Genomic DNA, 23,812 nt, shown 5'->3' with positions numbered 1-23,812 from the left:
AAAAGACAGTTAGAGCGCATAGTGAAGCAGGCAACAAGCGCTTACTTACGTGCTTCCAGGCGCTTCTATTCATCACACGGGCTCCATCTTCAACTCACTTCAGCCCGTCATCCGCCATCGCCGGAACCCTGCAAAACAAGAGACATCATTACTAAAGACTTTAAAGACATTTGAATGACTCGAAACTTACCGTTCGAGCAGTAAACGATGGACAGCAGTCCTCTGAAGTCAAGAGGCCTGCGCTACCTATCCAGTGAAGAAACTGGTTACAGCACCCTGCCCCGAGGCAGATGGAGAGCTCGGCATTCACTTACCTAAGGTGAGAGCGTTAACCTTTGGGGGTCTACAGGAGAGGAGAAGAGGAAAGAGATAGGGACACCCCAATAACCCCAGTTCATTAACCCCATATTTTCCATCTACAGACATCTTACTCTACACGTCAGGCATACAGTGCACAGAGGTGCAGCCCAAAGAGCCAACCGGGTGCTACACATCACCTTTGAAGATACGGTAGTCGCCCAGTCAAGACCGGCGCCTCTGCGAGAATCAGGTGAGCGTTACACCTCTACTGTCCGTCCTCTACAACTCATCCAGAATAGAACTGCAAGATTTGTCCTTGGTCTCAAGACCTGGGATTGTATCTTTCCAGCCCTCAAATCTCTCCATTGGCTCCCAGTGGCTGCAAAAATCAAGTGCAAGACCCTCTGCCCACAAGGCTTTCTGGGGCCTGGGACCACAATACCGCCAACGCTCTCTTCGGAAATATATTCCTACTCGAGCTCTTTGCTCCTCCACCTCCAACTGAGGGTCAGTCGCTTCTCCAAGCAATGAGTTGGGGGCATATCTCTTTCTTCGGCTGGCGCCTCCCTCTGGAACAGCCTCCCTGCCCTCTGAAACTTGAGCCGAACCATCTCTAGTTCCGGAAGCACCTCAAGACCTTCCTCTTTGCTTCTGCCTTCTCTCATACTCTCCCCTGCTGATCTCATGTCTGATACTACACTGGTCACCCGGCCACCCTCTGAATTTGGGCCCAGGTCTCTGCCTGTCCAGCTGCATTCCAAACTGCCTTGGTACCCCCTGCACTTATGATCTGTATCTGCAACCCTACAGTCCCCTCTCCTGTACTTACTAGACACTTGTTGTCTGCACCTCCAAACACCCGCACTTGCCAGCCTTTGGCTGCACTACTCATTGTTTCCTGTTCCCTTGTTCTGCACTTGTCCTACCGCCAACTCCCCCCCAGCACTTCTCCCCTCCCGGTGCCCCCGCTCTTGCGTGATCTGAATGTCACTAGGCCTAGTAAGATCATTGTTTTATGTCCTCCTTCTGTTCCTCCCCTTGCCTTGTCGCGCCTAGAAACACTTGTGTACAGGTGTGTTATAAATGCCATATCATATCATAATGGATTGGAACATAGGAGCCTGGGGTGGTGTTCTCTGTGGAGCTACGCCCCTTTGATTATGTGTCATGTCATTCTTTGCTTGAGTTTGGGCTGATTCTAGTGGCATCTTTACAGACTTTACCTCCAGAATTGCTGGTGTGGATTCCTTAAACTTTGATTTTGTCTCTTTATGTTTAGGTCCCTCCTCTTTTTGATTAAATATTACCCCATACAGTTTGGTTGCCTGTTCAATAATCAATCCTAATGTTTTTTTTTCCTATCAAATTCATGGATTAATTGGGAGACAATTTCTTTTTGGAGACCATAGAAATATGCAGTTTTAAATTCTACTGAGTTAGGTTTAAATGTCACATCAAACCATGAGACTGCCCTTTTTATATTTTGAAAGAATTGGCAAGGGGATTCATTTGGTTGTGCAGACATGCTACAAGCAGCTTTCTTGGCTTGCTGTTTAGACTGATAGGGAGAGAATGTGTGTCTAAATTTTTTCTCAAAATCTGCCCATGACAAATTTTCCTGTTCATTCAGACCATGGATAACGCTAACAGAAGTCGCATCTAAAATGGGGTGAAAATACAGCCCATGTTGTTCCCTAGGAACCTGAAGGGTTTTGAATATATCATGGACCGCTACCAAATGATCTTCTATGCAACAATCTCCTACTTTGCTGAAATGTCCCTCACTCCTGTTCTCTTCTGGGTTAGAATGTGTGTGAGCAGTTGTGGGTGATTCTGACCCTAATATTGGATCATAACCAGGCCTGGTCATTTAGAGAGCTGCTGACAAATCTGACAAATTTCTCTGGCTAAGGCTGTGATTAAATTGAGCTTCAGTGAACGTGGTGCACTGCCACTTTTCTTAAGACTGAAAATTAAAAATTTTGTTTTCTAAGGGTATGAATTTCTGAAATTGTGACCTCTTTGTCCTGTCTTACATCATGCAATACTGTTTTTAAATTAATTAATTCTTGCGAACTTTCAGCAAATTGTTTGCCAGCCGGGCACTAAATTCACTACATTTGGCCTGCAATTGTGTTTTCAACTCCCGATATTTTTCCATCTGTAGCGATCGCTCTCATTCGGCATCTAAATCGCATTGAAATTTGCTAATGACATCACAGTCTTTCCCTTACAGCTATATGGATCTGTATAGCAGGGACCAAAGCTTAGCACACAACCTGATGATGTAATCTCTCTCTTCCTGACACTCTGACGCTTGAAAAAGTCTTAGGAGACATGTTTGCACAATACTCCCTTCATCAAAAATCTTTTCGGGGGTATCCTTCTGAACTTCGGTACTAATCCTGTCTTTCCTTGCTACTATATTGTCAGATGACCAGTTTGCCAGAGTAAAGAGTTCTGTCTCAAGATAAGCCAACAATTCAGAAAAATCAGCTTATATCTCTGGCATGGTGGGATTAGTGCTAATAATACTATAACAAAAGTCAAATGTGCATACTGCTTCGCACTACTTTCATCACAGCTTTATATCAGAGAATGAGCGTACAGTATGGTTATGTTTTATGATGCAAGGCCACGGCCAGTAATTATTTTATGCTTCCCAGCCAATGCATAATAAATCTGTTAGAGATATCTTGTTAGTAAGTTTTGGCTCTATTTCTGGTGGTATTTCTGCAGTTTAGTGGTGAGCCTAAATATGAGGAACTGCCTGATAATTGTTATTATACTAGGGTCACCAACAGTAAGCCAATACTGGACTTAGTACACTCTAGATCATAATTCCATGTACCTCTGGTATTTTATTTACAATACCACATTATGCCCTTTTGGCGGTATCTCAGTATACATTTACCATGTAAACCAAATTCTATCATTCATACAGAGCCACTAAAAAGATTCCAATTCACAGTGACCAGTTGCTTTTGTATTTTACCACAGGTGATAAACTGAATTACTACCTGTGGTAAAATTAGTGTACCATTTGCTTTATATCAGTCTCTATAATAACACAAAACACAATGACGTGTAATAAGGACTCTGAGATGAATTCACTTTCTCACTTCTGCTCTTTAAAGAAGGTTAGAATTATTAAGAAAATCAAAACAAAGAAACCCACAGTGTTCTCTCACAGCATTTTACATCTGTGACTCAAATGAAAATAACACATTCAAAAATACAACCCATCTGAAGTTTCTTCCCCGCGATAGACGTGCTGATGATTTCTAATAAAAGATTCCCTCAAGATAAATAGATTTTCTCATAACCAACTACAAATCGTCTCTTTTTGATAAATGCCCAGAGTTCTGTTAAAGCTGACCTTCAACTTATCAGAAGTCTTTGGCAGAGGCATAAGCTCCTTTTAAAACTGAAACTTGCTATTTGGACATTGAATAAAACACATGGAAATTTGCTGTCTCTATTTGTACGTGTAAAGTATCAGCAGCCTGCAGCTTCCCACAATACAAGTATACTATGTGCATTCACACAAATACGCTCTCCTCAATTAATTGGATCTTACCCAAGAAAATTATGTTTAATCATGTGTGCCCTGAACTGCAAACAGCCTCCAACTAGCTGCCTGGACCATAAGAATTCTTTATTTGTTTCACTCCCTGTCTCAGCCTGGAAACAACCCACAAAGTCCTTCCGCTGCCTTTCTGCCTGTCAGCGGCTGCCGCACGTCCCTAGGGTCGGCTAGAGATTAAGAGTGCCAGAGACCGCCAAACTCTTCTGAGACACCTACACCAGCCCAAGAGTGCAAGCCAGCCGGCAACTAGCCTTTTCAAGCCCTCTGCTTAAGACTGCCCACGCATATACATTTTACAAATGCAAAAGTGCTTGCCTTTCTCTGTGATGTCATTCTCCATCCGAACCACCTCCCTTTTAATCAACCACCCTTCAGAAACTTCCAGAGCATGTGATTAGCCTGAGCTGCTTGGAATGACAGCAAAACGGATGAGAGTGTTACATTTCCCATCGCTGCATTCCAATTTTGCAAACTAACAATGGGCTCACTTCAAGCCACTTGAAGACAGCAAAACAAATATAGCTTTTCATGTTTATTTTTATTGCATTTTAAATTCACTTCCCACAGCACAAATGTCTGGACATTCAGTTATCATTCTGCAAAAAATTTGTAAACAAAAAATCATGAAATGATTTGCTCTGAATATTAGTAGGGGATATTAGTGGTTAGGGGATAGAGATTAGGGGTTAATAATTTTTAGTTTTATGGTTCACTGCAATTCAGTCCATAACTGATGTGGAGCAAAATGCTAACATCATGTTGTGCTGATTCAAATTCAAATTCACCTTTTAGCAGGCATGTGCTTTATGCATTCACAACACTGACATATCTCACACTCTTGCTCACTACTGGGATCGATTTTCCTCCCTGTTGAAATGCGGAGCCTTAGCTAAAATTTGGAGCCCCCTCTCCCTACAGATATATGTATTGCAACACATGGGTTTGTGGTGGTGTACTCTGCGGAGCCACGCCCCTTTGATTGCATGGTGTGTCATTATTTGCCTGTTTCTAGTGGTATCTTACAGACTTTACCTCTAGAACTGGCGGTGGGTATTCTTTAGCTTTTGATTTAGCTTCTCTACTCTTAGCTGTCTATTCTGTTTTATTGAATATTTCCTCATAGATTTTGGTTCTATTCTAGTGGTGTTTTCACTGTCGAATCACGGATTAGCTGAGATACGATATCTCACTGGCGCCCAAGAAGTAAGCAGACTTGAATACTACTGAATGAGTGTAAAAGGTCATATCAAAGCATGAGAAAGCCCTTTTTAGAATTGCCAAGGCAAATTAGCTCAGCTGTCATGCTATATGCAGCCATTTTTACCTGTTGAATAGAATGAAAGGGTGAGAATAGACATCTAATAGGTTTCTAAAAATCCTCCCAAGACAGGTTCTGTTGCTCATTTAGGTCACGAATAACACTGGCAGAGGCATACAGCTATATGATTGCTTTTTAAATGGTTTGATCAAGGCCTTGATGGACTTCATTATCTTTAATAGCACTGCACAGTGCATTATGGGATGTGTCATTTTTCCCTCTCCTGTTCTCTTGTGGGAGAGCATGTGGGTGAGCAGTTGTGGGTGGTCCAGCCTCGAACACTGGACCGTAGCCAAGCCTTGTCAAGCGGACAGATGCTGGCAAGTTTCCCTGACTAGAGCTGTGGTTAATTTCAGCTTCAGTGAATGTAGTGCACTGTCGCTTTTCTTGGGATTCAAAGTTTGAGATTTGTCGCTTCATTTCTCTGCACTGAGCATGAAGCTACTGTGTTTCATGATGAAGGTCAGAATTCTCACACCTCACTTTGGTGACTACCCCTTGCAACTCATTCATTTGTGTCTGGTAATGATCAACTGTTTTGGTTCTTCCTTCATTTTCATCCAACAGCCTAAATATTTCATTTTCCATTGCTCGCATTTCCTTAGCTTTCTCACTGCCATCCTTCAATAGTGTTTGAATTTCTGAAATTGCCACGTCTCTATCTTTTTGCACACTGTCTAACATGGTTTTCAAATGTATTAATTCTTCCTCACTCTTTGCAAACGGTTTGTCTTTCTGGATTAAATGAGTTTGTTACATTTAGTTGGAAGCTACATGTCCATCTCTCTATTTTTCAAATCTGATATCTGATTCAATCTGTATCAAACATCCACGTTCCGCATCTAAACTACACTATAACCCAGCAATGACATTAGAATCATTTCCTCGCAGCCTAATAAACGTATGCAAGCAAAACCACAACTTGGCACATAACTGGATAATACAATCAATCTCTTGTTTGCATTCTTTTGCCTGAAATTGACATGGGAGACACATTTGTAAAATACCCTCCTTTTCAAAAATCTCTTTGGTGCTTTCTTTCTCCACGTCAGTGCTAATCCTTTCTCACCAAGTTAACACATTTTCAAATGACCATGTACCAAAAGCAAAATGTTTCATATCAAGGTAATCAGCCAGAACAGAAAACTCAGCTTCTATTTCCGACATGACAGAACTCAATGCTGATAACACATTAAAAACAAATTCAGCGTGCACACTGCACAATCATTGCCCCTTCCCTCGCAATGCACTTCAGGTTGGGGAGAGAGCACACAATATGACTATGCAAGCAACACCCAGTAATTGCTTTATCGCTCTGCAGCAAACAGACGATAAATATGTTGGGGTATTTTATCAGACCCAAAGCCACAGGGCTACCTGATGTTATTTTTATATTGGACTCATGAGATGCAAACTTAAAAACTGGGCCTGGTTGCACTAGGGCCGAGTTTTCTACTTTAGTGATATTTCATTGATGGTATTTCTTTGGTGGTATTTCATTGGTGGTATGGTGTATAAAATCTGCATGGACTTGTCAGATCACCTGAAGACTGTAATATGGGGAATGTAAAAATCTGTGCATTGTGGTATGCAAACGATCTTGTGTTGGTATCAAAAACCTCAAGTGGTTTACACAATCTCCTGTCAGCTCTATGCTCTTATTTCAAAGAAAATGAACTAGTAGTAAACACGAGTAAAACACAAATCATTGCGTATGTTCCTAAAGGCTCACGCAAACACTTAATGAACTGGCAGATTGAGGGGATCCCCTTAAAGACGGTACCAAATTATGTTTATTTGGGCCTGATCTTTGAGGGCAGCCCAACGTTAGACTCACATCTAAATAAAATTAAGCAGAAGTTAACCACGGCAATTTGTCAGACACGAGTAATCACTTCTAAATATGGTAAATTTTCCATCAAAGCGGCCATTACTTATTGGGACCAGAATGTTGTAGCAACCGTCCTTTATGGTCTGGAAACACTAATTGTCCCCTTAGGGTTTCTGAATTTATTAGAAGCCAAGTTTTGGCGTGCAATTTTAAATCTACCTCAATGTATTCCAGGTGTGTTAATAAGATATGAACTGGGATTAATTTCTCTAAGTGCATTATATAACTGGCGCTTATGTGCCTTTTTTCGCAAATGTTTATTATCTACATATGGTAACTCTACATTATCCATCATTTCAAGTTACCTGCTCAATTCTACAGAAATGTTTCCGAAATACTGGTCTACGAAAATATTAACAATCATGGTACATGCCGACATTTCACTTAAACTTCTTATTGCTCACCCAGAGCTTGCGAAGAAGAAGGTGTATATGATGGACTGTATTGACACCAGAACTCAGTGTCTAACTTATAAAGACTTTGACCCTACAATCTTTGGTCCAAAACGTTTTAAAAACATTGCGTCCTACTTATGTTTAGCACCATCTGCTGCTTTAAGAACCGCCATTCTCCGGTTGAGGTTCAACATCTGGGCCACCCGCGAGGTCAAAACAAGAAGGAAACAAATCGCCTCTGACCTCAACTGGTGTCGGTTCTGTAAAAATTTTATGATTGTAGAATCACTTCAACACTTAATATTGGAATGTCCAGCACTTAGTACCTTAAGAAAATTGCACTTTGTTAACCATTTTGCATACTTTGCACAACTTGATCCAAAAAATAGATGGGTCGCCTTGGCTGCCACTGAATGTATGAGTATAAGAATTGCAACGATTCATTTTTTACAGGCCTTGAACCTAGAATGATGATGATTGTACAGTATGTAATTTATGTAGTCTTTTTAACTAGATTTTATGCTTATGAATTTTTCTAATCTGTATAAATTGAAAAAGTTGATGTAATTTCAACTATATTCAATAAATAAAAAAATAAAAAATAAAAAAAAAAAATATGGGGAATCAGTTCTTTACAATTTGCCCCAGTTCACAGTGTTTTGGTGAATCTTGCTGTTTACCATTAGTGGCAGTAAAAATACCTCCTTAGCTTTCTTCCTGTCTATCTGACATCACAAGTAACAAGAACGCACAATAAATAGACCAAAGCTGATCTAATTCTTTTCAAATACTTTTTAAGCAATTAGAGTTTATGAGTAATAAAAACACATGTGCAATTTAATGAGTTTAACATGACCTTCTACGTAATTCAAGAATGAAAGCGCACATCTCAAATTCTTGTATCTCTTTTACAATGATAACACATTTTAGTCTTCAGGCTAAAACATAACTACAAGCACATTTCGTAGTAATGCTTTACTCTGTGATAAAAGCTTCTCCCACAATGGACTTCAATCACACTTGCAGTTCAAAACACTGTTATCTAATTGCCTTGAAACATAGCATTGGTTTTGGCATCTAAAAGCCTCCAGTTATATTTGACATCTGCTTTATACTATGCGCAATCAGACAACACCCACCTCACTTGTACTTTTTCTCACCTAAAGGATTCTTGAAATATTCACATCAGCAAAGTCAGCTAAGCATTGGTTCAATGTGCCCTTGGTCCCAGCTTGGCTGTCTCCCCCTCACTGCACCCTCCTTCCTCTGTAGCAGGACAAACCCAGCAAACAGTCAGAGGCAGCCAGATCCTCCAAGAGACAGTTTTCTTTTTCTCTCTCGGCTCCTCCCTTTTTAAAAAGGGCTCTCTCCTCCACCTGCCCCTTATTGACAATTCCACTATGGAAAATATAAGAATTTCTTGCCCCTGACTCTGTTGTCAAATGTCAATCAGACACCACCTCCTGTGACCAAATCTCTAGAATCTTCCAGAGAACATATATCTAGCCTGTCACCTTTGGACAGAGATTCAACGCAGAAAACATATGCCAAAAGGTTACACTGGCTCCCTGCGCTGGAAGTTTTTAACAATAAGCTTGCTTTGAGCAACATGAACTTGCACATTCCATGCCCTTCAACTTGTCATGTCTTTACCCCAAAACAGCTTTAATTGTGCACGTTTATTTCTTTCATTTTCCAAGCGACATTGCACAGCCTGTGCTTGCCATCTCATAAGATGAGCTGGCTTGTACCAATGAGCTGTACCAATTTTCTGCACCAAAGAGCTATGGACTGAGCTGTAAATATTAGCATGGTATTAGATATCAGTAGGTTAGTGGTTAAGGGTTATTAATTGTTATTAATTGTTAGTCTTATGCCTCATTGCAACTCAGTCCATAGCTATACCATGGTGTGGTGCACTATGCCATGGTATGGCTACCATGCAAAGCTGGGTCCACATTTTTCTTTTTGCTTTGTAAACAGAGCTGACTCACACCAGATTCACATCAGAGTCTCACACCAAAGTCTCACACCAGAGTTTCACACCTCTTGCCATCAGAGTCTGGTTTTTGATGCAATTATGTCCTGGCTGAAGTTTGGAGCCTCTTTTTCCCTACAAAATGGATAGCAGTTAATAACCATTTCCCCTTTGTTTTGAGTGGTTTAGTAGTAGTAACAGGACTCTGCTTGGTGGTGTAGTCATGGAATTAGATACATTTTATTACTTTTCTAGGTATGAACAAAGTGAGATAATATTGCATATGTCATACGCATAAGTCACTTGGTCCTCTCCTCTAATCGGTGCAGGGGCTCCCGGAAAGCGCTGGCTGTGGCTGCAAACAGGTATGAGGGATTTTTGTGGGCCAGCCCCGCCCTGCCTCATCCATCTGCCTAGCCACATTGGGAAGTTGCCTTAAGGAGTCCGGTGCTTTCTGGTACTCCTCCTAATCCCTGTGCTGCTGGCGCCGTGTAGCCGGTGGTGGGACGGTAGGTGACATTGGAGTTGGTAAACTCTAATGAGGCTAGTGGGACAAATGGGGCTATTCTCTCTGAAATACTGCAGTGTCATGGAGGAGGCACGCATTGCCCGATTGGATTGCTGCTGCACATAGAGTGCAGTCTGATGGCACTCAAAGGGATGTTAAGGGTGAATGCCATTGGACCTCCAAGGGGATAGAGCAAATAGCCTGCCCCTTTCTGTAATTCCTTGTTTCTCCAGCTTCTCAGTCTGTACTAGTCACATATCTAAAAGGTTTACTAATTTCCAAATATATTTCTTGAAGCAAGTTTGGAGGTCATGTATGTTATGTTATGTTAATACATTTGTGATGCACACACACAGAACCGGAGGCTTAGAGGCGCAGTAGGAGAGCCAGAAGAAAGGGGAATAAAGGGGCAAAAAGGTCACTGATAGACTACAATTCTAGGGACTCGTCTAAACAAGAAGGTTTTTAATTTTCTTCTAAATTGTTCATGAGAGCTTATTTCCCAATGATCTGCTGGAACAGAGTTTCATGCTTGGGGGGCTGCTGAGAAAAACACACAATTCCTGGCATGTGTTAGCTTAGTCTTGGGCTTGTAAAAAGAATCTTGTCAGTTGACCCAAGAGCTCTGTCTGTAGGTTTTATTTCTAATGTTTCACCCAAATAGGTTGGGTTAATTCCCAGTAGACATGTGTGTGTGATCGTTATACGGCAAAACTGTATTCTTGCCTCTATTGGCTGCCAGTGCCATTTTTTTCGAGCTTCTGTCACATGATCTATTCTCTTTAGCCTGTCGATGATTCTTATAGCACTGTTTTGGATGACTTGAAATTTAGCGCAGTCTTCTTTGACAATCCCAGCAAGGAGGCTGCTGCAATAATCGATTTTAGAATTGATGATTGCTCCAAGTATGGTCTCACTATACTTTTATGAGAGAAAAGGTCAAATTTGAGCAAGACGTATTAAGTAATATGCCAATGTCGATATTATATTTTGACATGTGATCTCATGCTCAATGTTTGGTCTCAATAGACACCAAGCATCTTAACTTTCTTCTCGACCTTGATCTTACAATCAGCGATCTGTGTATGTTGATATTCTATACTCAGCTTTTGCAGTTTGATGTTAGTTCTGATTATCACAAGTTCTATTTTCTCGTCGTTTAGCGCGAGACCATTCCTAACCATCCAGACCTGGATAGTGCTATATAGCATATGAATATTCACAACATCCTTCTGATAATGACCAGAAAGTGGAACTATGCACTGAGTGTCGTCTGCATAATTTGTGAACGGCCCGCATTTCCGCCTTTCTCCTCTAACAGCTGAAAAAGCGGTGCCGAAAAGATGTTGTATAAAGAGGGCGATAAACAGGCCCCTTGCGGTACCACGTAGTGCATTTGCACGGGAGATGCCTCCGAATTTTTAGTGCTGATTCTCATCAATCGATTTTCTAAAAATTACTTAACTCAATCTGCAGCTTCCTTAGAATATGATGCCACTGTGTACAATCCTTTGATTAGTGTGGGATGTTCTATTAAATCGAAAGCGGCAGATAGGTCTAATAGCATGAGGAGTACTAACTGACCTTTATCCGTGTGTTGCAGAATTCTGGATTTGAGCTCTAACAACACCGTTTTCGTTCCGAACCCTGGTCTGTAGCCAGATTGCCAATTATTCAAGATTTGATTATTAACCTGATGTTCTGAAACCTGTTCGTAAGCAACTCTTTCTAAAATATTTTTGTGATTGGTCAGTAATTCAGGGGAATAAAAGGCTCCAACCCTGTCTTTTTAAGCAAAGGAGTAACCCATGAATTCTTTAAAATCTCGGGCACATAAGATTCTCTAAAATATAGGTTAGCAATGGGGCTAACAGGGAAGGAAGCCACGCTTTTATTGTCATAGCTGCACATGTGTCACCCTTACAACTTGTAGGTTTAAATTTGTTTATAAGATCAGAGCTCTCACTCTCCATTACAGTTTTGAATTGAAAAGAAAGGCAGATGAGGAGTTTCCCTTTGGAAAGCCTCTATCCTGTCCTTATCTCTTCTATTGTCAACATCTGAGCCTGGGTCATTATCTTCTATTTAATGCCATCCAGTTTATTTTGCATGCCTTCTTGAATTGTTGCACACCATGCTTCGGCTTCTATCTGACCTTTTGTGTCTTTAGCGCATGGGTTCTCCAACTCATTTATAATTTTAATTCCTTGGAGTATGGTCTGTGCAGTAAAACAGGCATGCAGGTAAGTGGGACACGGGTTGGCTGGGTTTGGTGGCACAGGTTTTGGGGTGCAGGGAACCACAGGGTGAGGCTCAGGGTGAAGGCCAAATAAAATGGCTGCTACAGGTAGTGGCGCTGGAGGTTGAAATGGAGTGTGGGCGTCTAACGGCCATTTTGTAACCTGCTTTCCAAGCCTCCTAGGTGGATGGCGCCAGAAACTTGGGTGCTTCCTCACCTGAACTGTGATCTTGCATTACACCTGATGGTCTCCATCTACAATATACCTGGAATAGGAATCACAGTGCATGCAGTCAAACAGTATCACTGTCATACCCTCCATACAGTTTCTACTACTACCAAAGGTAGACTTGACGCGCCTTTCCCTCTTGTTCTACGTTGAAAACTATAGATGTGGCTTTTCACTTTGTTATGTGGGAAATATATGTTTTATTCCTTCAGCCCTGAAGGAGTCATATAGAAAATGGCGGTCGCTATACATTTTTTCATTGGTGCGCCTCTTTGTTCTCATTTAAAAACGCAAAAAACGAATGTCGGAAGAAGAAAGCAGGTCAGATAGCCCAGTGTAGCTGAGTGCTCGTTTTTGACATCTGTGTGTATCCTGCCGACCCAGGTTCCAATCCCAGTGGGCCAACTCAACCCTTCATCCTTCTGAGTTCGATAAATTGAGTACCACACAGGTGGGTAATGATATCAACTGTTATTACAGCGCATTGATGCCCTCCGGTGAGCTAGCGCTATATAAAAACTGGAATTGTTATTATTTTCCAATCTTTGTGTAGCAGTCCTGCTTGGCTGAGGTTCTAAAACAAACAGCCAGGCATATGTGGTGTGTTTGTGCATCCCGCAAGGCTTGGCGGTGATTCTTCAAAGTGATTAGGATAAGCAGTTGTCCTCTTGAGAGCACATCTGAAGTGTTTAAGATTCCCTGCATCCAGCGGCACAGCTTGCTGCCTGTCAGCAATTGAAATTGTCAGACAACAGCTGGTCAAGGCCCCTGGATGTTGCAATTTTCACTCTCGCATCAGGCATGCTGTGGGATGCAGCCGCAAACAGCTTCTCTCGGGTGTGATGTTGTACACTGTGTGTACGAGGGCTGTTCTCGAATGTGAAGAATCACGTGCCCGCGGCCAAAAAAGGAGAAAAAAGAATAGTCAATTTGAAGAAAAAGAAACACTTTAACATTATACAAATGATTAATTATTCATAACCCCCCTTTTAAAGAGGGAACCACGTCCAAGAATATAAGTGATGCTAAAACAACTTCCATGTGTCTTTTCATTGGTGGCAGCGACGAAATCAAAGGCCAGCACATCAATTGTGTGTTGAACCAAAACTCCACTGCATTCCTGACACCCGCTATGCCGGTCTTCTTGGCCTGCTTGCAGTAGCTGGCCATTGCTTGTGCCCTACATATATTTCTACTACAATGAGTATTATATAATGGCGTAGCCTTCATGTTGCACTTTACTGTAATAAAAGAACAGTGTAATTGGCCTTCTAATGAGGTAGTCCTTCAATATGTGGCCCTTTCTTACAAAATGCGGACATTCTATTTTAGGAATCTGAGAGTGGAAACACGTGCTACGTCATTAGTATCGAACAATTACAAGCTAATGTGTGTATTTGGCTTATTATTTCATTCACGGGGTAGGCGGTCTTTCATATCAAATCATGTTTGGGATGAATTGCCTGCACATGTTGTCAAAATGTGCATACTCGTAAAACATGCATTTCCCGCCCATCCCCGAATCCTTGAGCGTTCTTCTGTTGTTCGTTTTGCATTATACCAGGAATATTACATGACGCATGTGTGTTTTACAAAATGCCAATAAAAAGTCTTGTTGAAAAAAATAAACCTGCCAGGAAAAAGGAGGTACTTAATAATACTACCTGATATTTGAGTTGTGTCTTTCTCTTATGGAATGTAGACGCTGGGGGAGATTTAAAAGAGGGAATCCCCACCCAGGCCAGACGCCACCCCGCCACCTTGCGTATTTTTCTTCTTTTGTAGGTGCTCTCTGAACCTCTACCCATAGCCCCCATAAGTCTCTAGGTGGGGGGTTTCTCTGCATGTTTATCCTGTTCACCTAGACAGGTAGGTTGCATAAACATGAGGAAAACTTGGAAGGGTCCAAAGTTAGGGAGCCCGACTCATTTTTGGATAAACAAAATCTTACCCTTGAAAATAAAACTACTCTATTTGCTGCTGGTCAGGCACAGAATAGAACTTTGCTTAATGCACAAATGTCCACATGGCTGTGCCCATCTAGACTGCATCTGAAAGCTGCTATTCACCCGTGCCTTTGACCAGCAGGGTAGAGGGAGACACCCACAAAAGACATGAAACACTTGTGTATAGGCGCGTTATAAATGCCATATCATATCACATCATATCTATATTATTGTCGTACAACCGTTTCGAGCTGAAAACACTTCAGTTATGAGGCACAATCTTATGAAACTCCTCACCAATAACCCTCCACCCTGAGATGAACTTAAGGAAGATTCAAAAAGATCAAAGATTCATCTCCTCCTCAAAGTGTATGGTCCTTCCCCATGCCGTATATGCTTAATTATGACTCAGGGAAGTGACAAGGCACTCACTCCCCGGTTGACCAATTTCTGGGCCATAAAAGCTGGTATGGCTTGGAAATCAGATAAACAGCCCAGATATTGGCCAATGAAAGGGTGCATGACTTACCCTATCACCGGCGCGCACAGAGCTTTCACTGCTGCGCTCACTCTGATCGCAGGATGCAGTGCTTAGAGTCTTGCCACCTGCCCCTCTATCCTCCTCACCCGTGCTGCATCTGAAAGAGGCCAACCAGGGGCGCTCAGAATCCGCAGCACTATATGACCACCTGGGTAACTCCTTGCATAGGCAACCTAAGAAAATGGCTCAACCCCTAGAGGCCGCACTCTGTTTTTATGGGCCGCACCTGGCTGACACATCATTGCCTTGGTTCTGACACCAGCCCCGCTGCCCCCACCCCCACTCTGCATTTTTGCCGGCCCTGATTAGGAAGCCACAGCAGTCTCTTCTCCCGCCTCTCTCCTTCCTCAGCACGTTTATTTGTGTTCAATCTGCTGGGAACCAGTCAGCTCATAGCTAACAGGCTAGGTAGAGTGCTCCTTTTTTAAACCCACCACACTTCCATGCTCGGGTCTTTATAGCTTTATAAACCATAACCTCTGACCGTACCTTGAGTCTTGTTGCCATAAGCCTTGTTAAATTTCCTTGCTCTGCCCCGGGCTTCAACTCAGTCTTCAGGGCCCGTAACTTCTATTAAGGCCCAATGGCGTAGTCTATTAAGCGGAATTAGATCTCCAAAGCATTGTCTCCCTATTCCATTATTATGATTGTATGTATAATTGGGAAGGCACAAAGTTTACAGGGGAAGTTTTGTCATCCACCCTGCCGTAATGCAGTAAGGAATTGTCTTACTTTTACTATGAATCATAGATTTCATTTACCACGCATGATAATTGGTGTGAAAGTCCCATCATTTATTTTGATTTCGTACTCTAGCTCTACATTGATATAGTTAATAAATACTTTTGCTTAAGCAACATTGAGTACTTCTACCTTCTGCAATAATCTCCGGGTGAAGTGTGTGAGCATTGCAGGGGGTGTATCTTGGTCTATGCTTCATTAATTAGTAAGGCTGTAGGAAAATTATCGCAATACATTCTGTTGGGTGGGGTGTGTGTGTGTGCAAGTGTGTTTATGTGTGCAATTACATACACAATCTGTTGTGTGTATGGCTTCCATTCTAATTTATTAGCAACTATTTTATTTTCCAAATGTATTTATTTATGTTTATACAGGAGGAGTTCGGGAGAATTCTCAATATGTGCTAATTTACCTTACCTTTTGAGACCCCCAGCAACTTTGCTGGATTTCTAGGATTAAATGTTTTACCTGGTAACAGTGTGAGCCTTTTTTCCCACTCTCTCATGTATTTTGATGTGTGTTTTACTTTTGTGTTCTTTGGTTATGGAGTTTTAACCCAACTCCATTGCCATCATCTTTTACTGTGTGCCACACAGCAGCTTCAGTGCAGTGGCACAGGGGTGTCTTTCAGACTCCCCAAGGTTTAAATACCTTCCCTGGGACTGACTACTGTCTCCCAGGGCGTATAGAGTTCAATTGACTTTACTAGCCTTTTTAAATTTACTGGCCCATGACATACTATCTTACTATAGAGTGCTGGAGGGGTTGCCTAGCTGCCCCTGAGTCAAAACACTCATGTAACAGTAAAATGTTACCCTTTCATACTTTAAATGGCTGGTGGCAGTGGTTTAGATCAAACTATCATGATTTTTCCCTACCGCTAACAACGGTAGCTAAAAATCGGGTCAGCCATGTTTTTCAATATGGCGCCGAAGACCTATCTGTACAAACAGTCATCTTTTTTCGCCATTTCTTTTAGGAAAGGTCCTTCTTCTATTTGTCTCTGCGTGCCAAAGCAGGTTTGGTCCCTTTGTTCATTGGCCTTTGGCGGGCTTCAGTGCTGAAGCCCTCCTATGGCGCCTGAGTGTCTGGGGTGGACAGGATGTGAGGGAGGTGCTCAAAACTCCCTGTGCTGAGTCTCCTAGCAGACCTGAATGTACTCTGGTGTGATTAGCTGGATGGCTGTCCCCTGCTGTGTGAGTGACAGCCAGGCTGGAATGAATGGGGGAAAACTGTTTAAAAGCAAGTCTCTGGGACTTGGAAAGCAGAGTCGACCACTGGAACAAAAGAACCGAAGAGGAGAGGAAGGCAGAGGACTGCTGCAACTCCTGGATGACCACTGAAGCCCTGCTGCAGGTTCGAATCGCCTGAAACTCTGATGACAGAGAAGCCCTTCAAGGTTAACTTCTTCCCTTGAGTTTGGTGGGAACAACCAACTGTAAGCCACCTGGACACTGTCCTATTCTGGTGGAATTTTCATGACAGTGCTGTTGAAAACTGAATAGCCAGAGGGAAGGAAACCAGCTCATGGACTTTAAGGCACTCACACCTTAAACCGACATCTTGCTACAGCTTTTGGCCTCTTCCCTCGGCAGTGCAGGAACCTCCCGACATCCTCCTTCTTGTCCCCATGACTGAAGCTCAGGAACAGTAAGATCTGCTCGAACTGCCAGGAACAACTGCCTCAGCTACAGCTTTCGTCATTGACAAGGTATTGTGCAAATGGAGTCCGGAAATCTTTTCGGCCATCGAGAAAGTGCATGAAACTTTCCTCAACTACGAAGGCTTGTCCGTCCCTAAACATTCGTCAAACTTATCACCTAGCCAAATCCTTTACAAATCTGAGGCAAGACTTAACCATTACTTACCAGAACTGTGCTATCCTATACAAAAGACTCTGAACCCTTGACTTTGGCCCAGGCCTAATGAGAAGAATTGCTGGTTGTATTTAACTGAAACCCTTTGCCCTGCCTATGAATGTATTTGGGCTGTCTATTCTTATAACCTTGTCTTTTCCCTCCTTTATTAAGTATCTGAAGTGCCATTTTGCTCCAACTTCATTTTGGAGATAAACTTGTTCATTTACCTACCGGTTGGATTTGAGTGCTGTATTAATGTTTGATATTGAACTGCTTATACTAGAGTAATGTTTTATAACTGACTGAGTAAATAAATGTATATTCTTTTACCAAGAAACCTTGAGTAAGTGATTGGTTGAATCACTGTATTGGTTGGTCCTTTGTGTAACTTGTTCTACTGCTCACTTAAACTCTTGAGATAAGTCTGGCTGCTCAGCCATCACTACCACTTTACTGTGTAGTACAGGCTTGTACCAAAGGTGAAATTGTGCTTACACTTGTAGTTCTAATTGCCTGTAGTGTTTCCAAAGGGTAGTGCAGGTGATTCTGCCAAACACTGGTGTACAGTGGTGAGGATAAAGTGTACTTGTTACATTTAGAGTGCTACTTTTACTTTTGTTCAAATAATCCTCCCAAGGCAAATCAACACTAGAGAAGCAATTGTTTTATCATGTTTTTTCATGACTGATATGGAAAGCTGATATGGAAAGCTACAGAAGACCCTAGTGACTTTAACTGTTGATCAATTGAGAGATATGTGTAAGCTAGGAATCTCACTGTAAAAGGCAAAAAGGTTGAATTGATAGAAAAGTTGTTAGAATACCAAAGTCTGAGGAGTGGGTCTGAAACCCCTTGCAAATGTGGAAAATGTTGATGAGGATGATATTATGTCAGAGCCCAGCTCTAATATTGTAGATGAGTTTGATGAGTCAGAATGTAGGCCCTGTCTTACCTCTACCTGCTCATAGGCCTAAACCTTTGACCACAGAGACCCCATCAGGTCCAAACCTACGTCCTGAATTTGTCGCACTTGAAAAGATGAGACTGGTATTAGAATTTAAAAGAATCCAAGCTCAAACTGAAACAAAGCATGAAGAAATTAGACTCAGAGAAACGGAATTGAATCATGCACTTGAAATGAAAAAGTTGTCTCTTGAAACAGGTTCTCTCCCAGAGTCTTCTAGGTCTTCCAGTCCTAAGAGGCCTCACATGCCCAAAGATGCAGTAAGTATGTATGAGGTTAAGCTTGATATTTTGGATTGGTTGGCTGCTTTTGAATAAAACCATGGGATTCAAGACATTACAGGGAAACTGATGTGGTAATGGAGTTGGGGGATATAGACAGAAAGTATGAAACTTGAAGCTAGATTTGATAGCTAGATTTGGGAAGACCCCTTCTCAGTATCTTAAGAGGTTTGGAACCCTCAAAAAGCATGATGGTACCCCTTGGGCTACCTGGGTGACTGAATGTTTGAAAAACTTAGATGGATGGGTTAAGGTTTACAGAGTGAACACTTATGAAGGTATGAGAAATCTGTTTATGTTGGAATATATTTATGATGCCTGTTCTCCTGAGCTGAGACAGCACTTGGCTGACTCTAAGGAAATTGATCCAAAGACATTAGCAAGAGCTGCTGACTTGTGGGTTGCCAAAAGGGCTACTCACAAGGATTCTGGGGTAACTGAGAAGAAGGATGAGGGGAAGTAGCACAAGAAAGAATGCAAAGAGAATTAAAATACTTCCACTCCAAAAGCGGGCCACAAACATAACAAGGGTAAGCCCCAAGGAAAACCAAATCAGGCTAGTGTACCTTCTGAAGCAAACCGGGAAAAAAAACATAGTTGTGAATATTTCATCATACCAACTGTCCCGTATGGAATCACAAGTCCTTCACAAGGGCCTCTCATTTGTACCTCAGTATAACACTAGTCTACTGAGAGAGAAAAATCGACTTCTTCAAACTGATGAGGAAACTGAAACTGAAAGTGTTCTTCAATGACCTCGAAGAAGAGGAAGACACCAGGGAGCCCTCTGAATTCCTTGAATTAACACCTAACAGGGTTTTAAATCTCCCCATCAACAACCATGTGCTGGCAGTCTTCGATAAAAACAGTCCTGGACCAATTCAAGAACATTTCTTTTAGGACCAAGGAGAGAGGTAACTTCATGAAAACTGAACGCCAAACTCTTAAAAGGCTACTTGACAACAACAGAATTATCTTCAAACCAGCAGACAAGGGAGGCGCCCTTTTCCTGATGGACAAGATAAAATATGTTGCAGAAATTGAACGACAACTAGCAGATCGAGAAACTTATCAGGAGATCGATTATAATCCAAACGAGCAGATCAGGAACCTGATAAAGAAGGTTTTAGATGAGGCAGAAACAAGAGAGGTGATCTCCGAAAATACACATAGATTCCTGGAAAAGACACACCCTATCACCCCTGTGATATACATCCTCTCCAAGATTCATAAGAGACTAACAGACCCTCCTGGGCAACCCATTATAGCAGCAACGGACAGCCTCTTGGAACCATTGGCTAGATACTTGGACAAAATCGTACAACCCCTCTTACAGGGAACCCCTACTTACATCAAGGACACCACTTACTTCTTGACAAAATTAAAGGAGATTGAGTTTGTTAATGAAAGGGATACCCTATTTACTATGGATGTAACCTCTCTCTACACTAACATCGCACACAAAGCTGGCCTAGAAGCTGTTGAATGGCTACTGCTCAGGAGTGATAATTGCCAGGGTAACAAGATAATTGTGTTAACATTGCTCAAACTGGTGCTGATGAACAATTTCTTTTGGTTCGGTAGATTTTACCTACAAGTATCAGGGACCTGTATGGAGGTCGCGATGGCCCCAGCGTACGCCAACACTCATATGTATTATCTGGAAACAGAACACGTATTGACGTCTGCGAGGTTGTTACGTCATCTGACCATTTTTGTAAGATATATTGATGATGTGTTTGGCATCTGGTCAGGCCCAGATGATGAATTGAACACATTTTTCATCATGATGAATACAATGCACCTGAGGATCAAATGTACCACTCAGATGAGCAAAGTTTTGATCAATTTCTTGGATGTTGAGGTCTACGTGAAAGGAAATAAGCTGGAGACAAGAATTTTCAGTAAAGCCACAGACAGAAACAGCCTCTTATTAGCAACAAGTTTCCACCCTCGGAGGACAATTGACAGCATTCCTCTAAGCCAATTTCTATGCTATCGGAGGAATATCTCAGAAGGCACAGAATACAAGAGACAGTCAGCGTCTTTACGCCATAAATTCAAGGAAAGAGGTTATAATCCGACCACTATAGCCCAAATTGAGGAGAAGGTGCCTACCATCGAGAGGGATACTTTACTTACATCTAAGAGTAACAAAAGAGATGATTCTATGGTGTATGTCAAAACATATTCAGCACAGAGCAAAAGAATCAGGAGCATTATCCAAAGAAACTGGCCAATGTTGCAATGGACCCTCAGACACAACCACTCTTCACACAACTGCCGATTTTCACCTACAGAAATAGCAATGCCTTAAGGAACAGTTTAGTCAGAGCGGACTAGCCTATGGCTCAGGGGACACCCACAAGATACAAGGGGACACAACCATGTCATAACTGTCAGCATTGCAGCAACATTCTACCAGGAAATACAATCTCGCACCCAAATACAGGTAAACCCATCACACTCAAACACTCATGTACTTGTGATTCCACAAATGTGGTCTATGATCTCAAATGTCCCTGTGGGTTCTATTATGTGGGCATTACCATGAGGAAGGCGAAACTGCGATGGACTGAGCATAAGTCCAATATTCGGACAAAAAGTCTCAGATCAACTGTGTCTATGCACTTTCTAGAAGCAAGGCATTCTATTGCTCAATTGAAATGCATGATTCTGGAACAAGTGAAAGTGGGTCCGAGGGGGTGGGTGTACACAAAAGACTGCTACAGAGGGAGATCTTTTGGATCGATCTTCTGGATTGCCTTACCCCAAGTGGCATGAACTTCGAATTCGACGTCATAAGCTTTCTGTAATGCTCTTTTGCAGTGCATTTAAGAGTGTAATTTTTGTGCTTTCTGTAATGCTCTTTTGTAGTGTCAAGAGTTACATTTTTGGTAATTGGTACCGCATATGTGGTTTATTGGAGCAAGAGACATTGCGACCATTGAGTTGTACATGTACTTACCACTTCAGGTTTGTTAAACTAGGTGTAAATGACCCAAGCGTCCTACTTGACAGTGGCGCTCTAGAATGTGAACGGCACTGGCACCGGGAGATTTAACACTCTTGCTGAATCATTCATTTTGAAGGTGGAAAAAAGCTCTGGCTTAATTTATAAATTAATTAGAATGTGATCGGCCCCTTAGCCGGGTGCCGAGTAGAACTTGAATGAAAACTGGAGTTTGTGTACAGAAACTACTGTGAATTCCATAAATCCACAGGTATCGTATTGATGGTAACCACGAACACTATCATATTAGTTTATGACTCGAGTGACCGTCGGGCTGAGGGGGGTACTGGCAGGCGACCTAACTTTGACCCCCTGGTGAAACCTGTTGTTCATCTTAAAATGTTGTGGGGGGTAGAGGCACCACACAGTAGATAACTGCTTTGGTGCCCCTCCCCCCGCTGCTAATCTGGGTTTACTTGTCTGTAATCATTAATACCTGTGTCTAACACTATTGGCCAAATACCAGGTATCTTTAATATACCCCTACAATCATCTGAGACTCTGTAAGGGGTCATTGTACACTAACCGGATGACGTGTGCACACCCGTGTGCTTCCCTGGAAACCATGGTCGTGAGACGCACGTGCAGCACAGCCATGGCAACCACTACACTTTCAAGTGATACGGATGTATGATGCAGCCAGACTTTGAACACACATGACTATAAAGTCATTATAAGGACCTGGCCCACTGTCCATATGGTTGGATTGATAACACAATTAACGTACATACCCCACAACCGAATGTTGCAAATTCGACGCGTAGTCTCACACAAAGATGGTGCCCCGAGCAGGGACGCGCGTGCGCGCTGCTCCTATGGCAACCTATAATGCCGGGGGAGAGACAAGCAACGCGTCCTGATGCCGGGCTGCACTTCTTGAAAATCGGATGCAGTTTGCATTAGGTAAGTTCCTGGATGCAGATGCATTGAGCCCAAGTTCTTCCACCCCTACAGACACCACACGCTGTCCCTGAACAGCGTTGGTCTCATTTTTGGTAAACAAGCACAAATCTATATTTGTATTTACAGAATTGGTATTATACTACACACCATCGATTGCTAGCACTACTGGGTGATCGTATCACAGATTCCCATCACATCTAGGCCAATAGACACCTTTAAGTGCAATTTCACTACACTTATTCGTGGGTACAGACCAGAACAGTGTTGATGTTGTTGTTGTAATAATGAGAGATGTCGTCCAGACATGACTCATATACTCTTCTCTCTATGCCTGTAGCCGCCCACACTTTGAATCACAGCCCGACACTGTCACAGTACCCAGTGAGACGCTTTAGTCTTCTTACCGGGTGAGTAATTTATAACAACACATGTAGTACTCTAGAGCAAGGTCCTTGATAAAAATTGGATACTGATAATTGTGTATTATGTTATATTTACTATGCAGGTGATAAAGAACTTTCTTTGTTTACCGAGAAAACAAGGTTAGTGCATTTCCATCCTTAAGAGAGTCACTAGACAAGTCTTAAAAATGTATAAAGGTCTAATTAGTGTATCTTTATACTTTCTAGGAACCCCAATTGAAAATTGTTGAAACTAAAACACATCCAGCCCTGAAGATGGATTTCTAATAATCCGAAACGCGTTGGCACACATTACTCTTTAGGAGTGTTTTTAGGAAATTCTGAGCAGAATGAATGAGACTGCCCAGGAGTAGAGAAAGAGAAATGTGGTTATTTACCTACACATGAATTTCTTTACCATGCTTGTTTTGATGAGTTGAACATTACATATGTTTTTGTATAAATGACGGTTTGTTTGAACACATCTTCAGCTCAGTTGAATTACTGTTACTGTTTTTGAAATTGCTTTTTTGACTTGTTTGAATTAATCTGTGAATAAGTACCCCACATTGTAACATAACAGTGTGGTGTAAATTATTATTTGGTTACCTATTACCTGAAAAGATTTGGTCTGTCTTATACCAATGTTCTCTCAGCCTTGTGGTTCTTGACTGTGGGCATACAGATTGACAGATCCTTATGTATACTGGTTATTA

This window comes from Ambystoma mexicanum, chromosome 6p, assembly GCF_040938575.1.
Source record: "Ambystoma mexicanum isolate Mex_15411 chromosome 6p, UKY_AmexF1_1, whole genome shotgun sequence".
NCBI classification, from domain to species: Eukaryota; Metazoa; Chordata; class Amphibia; order Caudata; family Ambystomatidae; genus Ambystoma; species Ambystoma mexicanum.
This window is presented reverse-complemented; position numbering follows the sequence as displayed.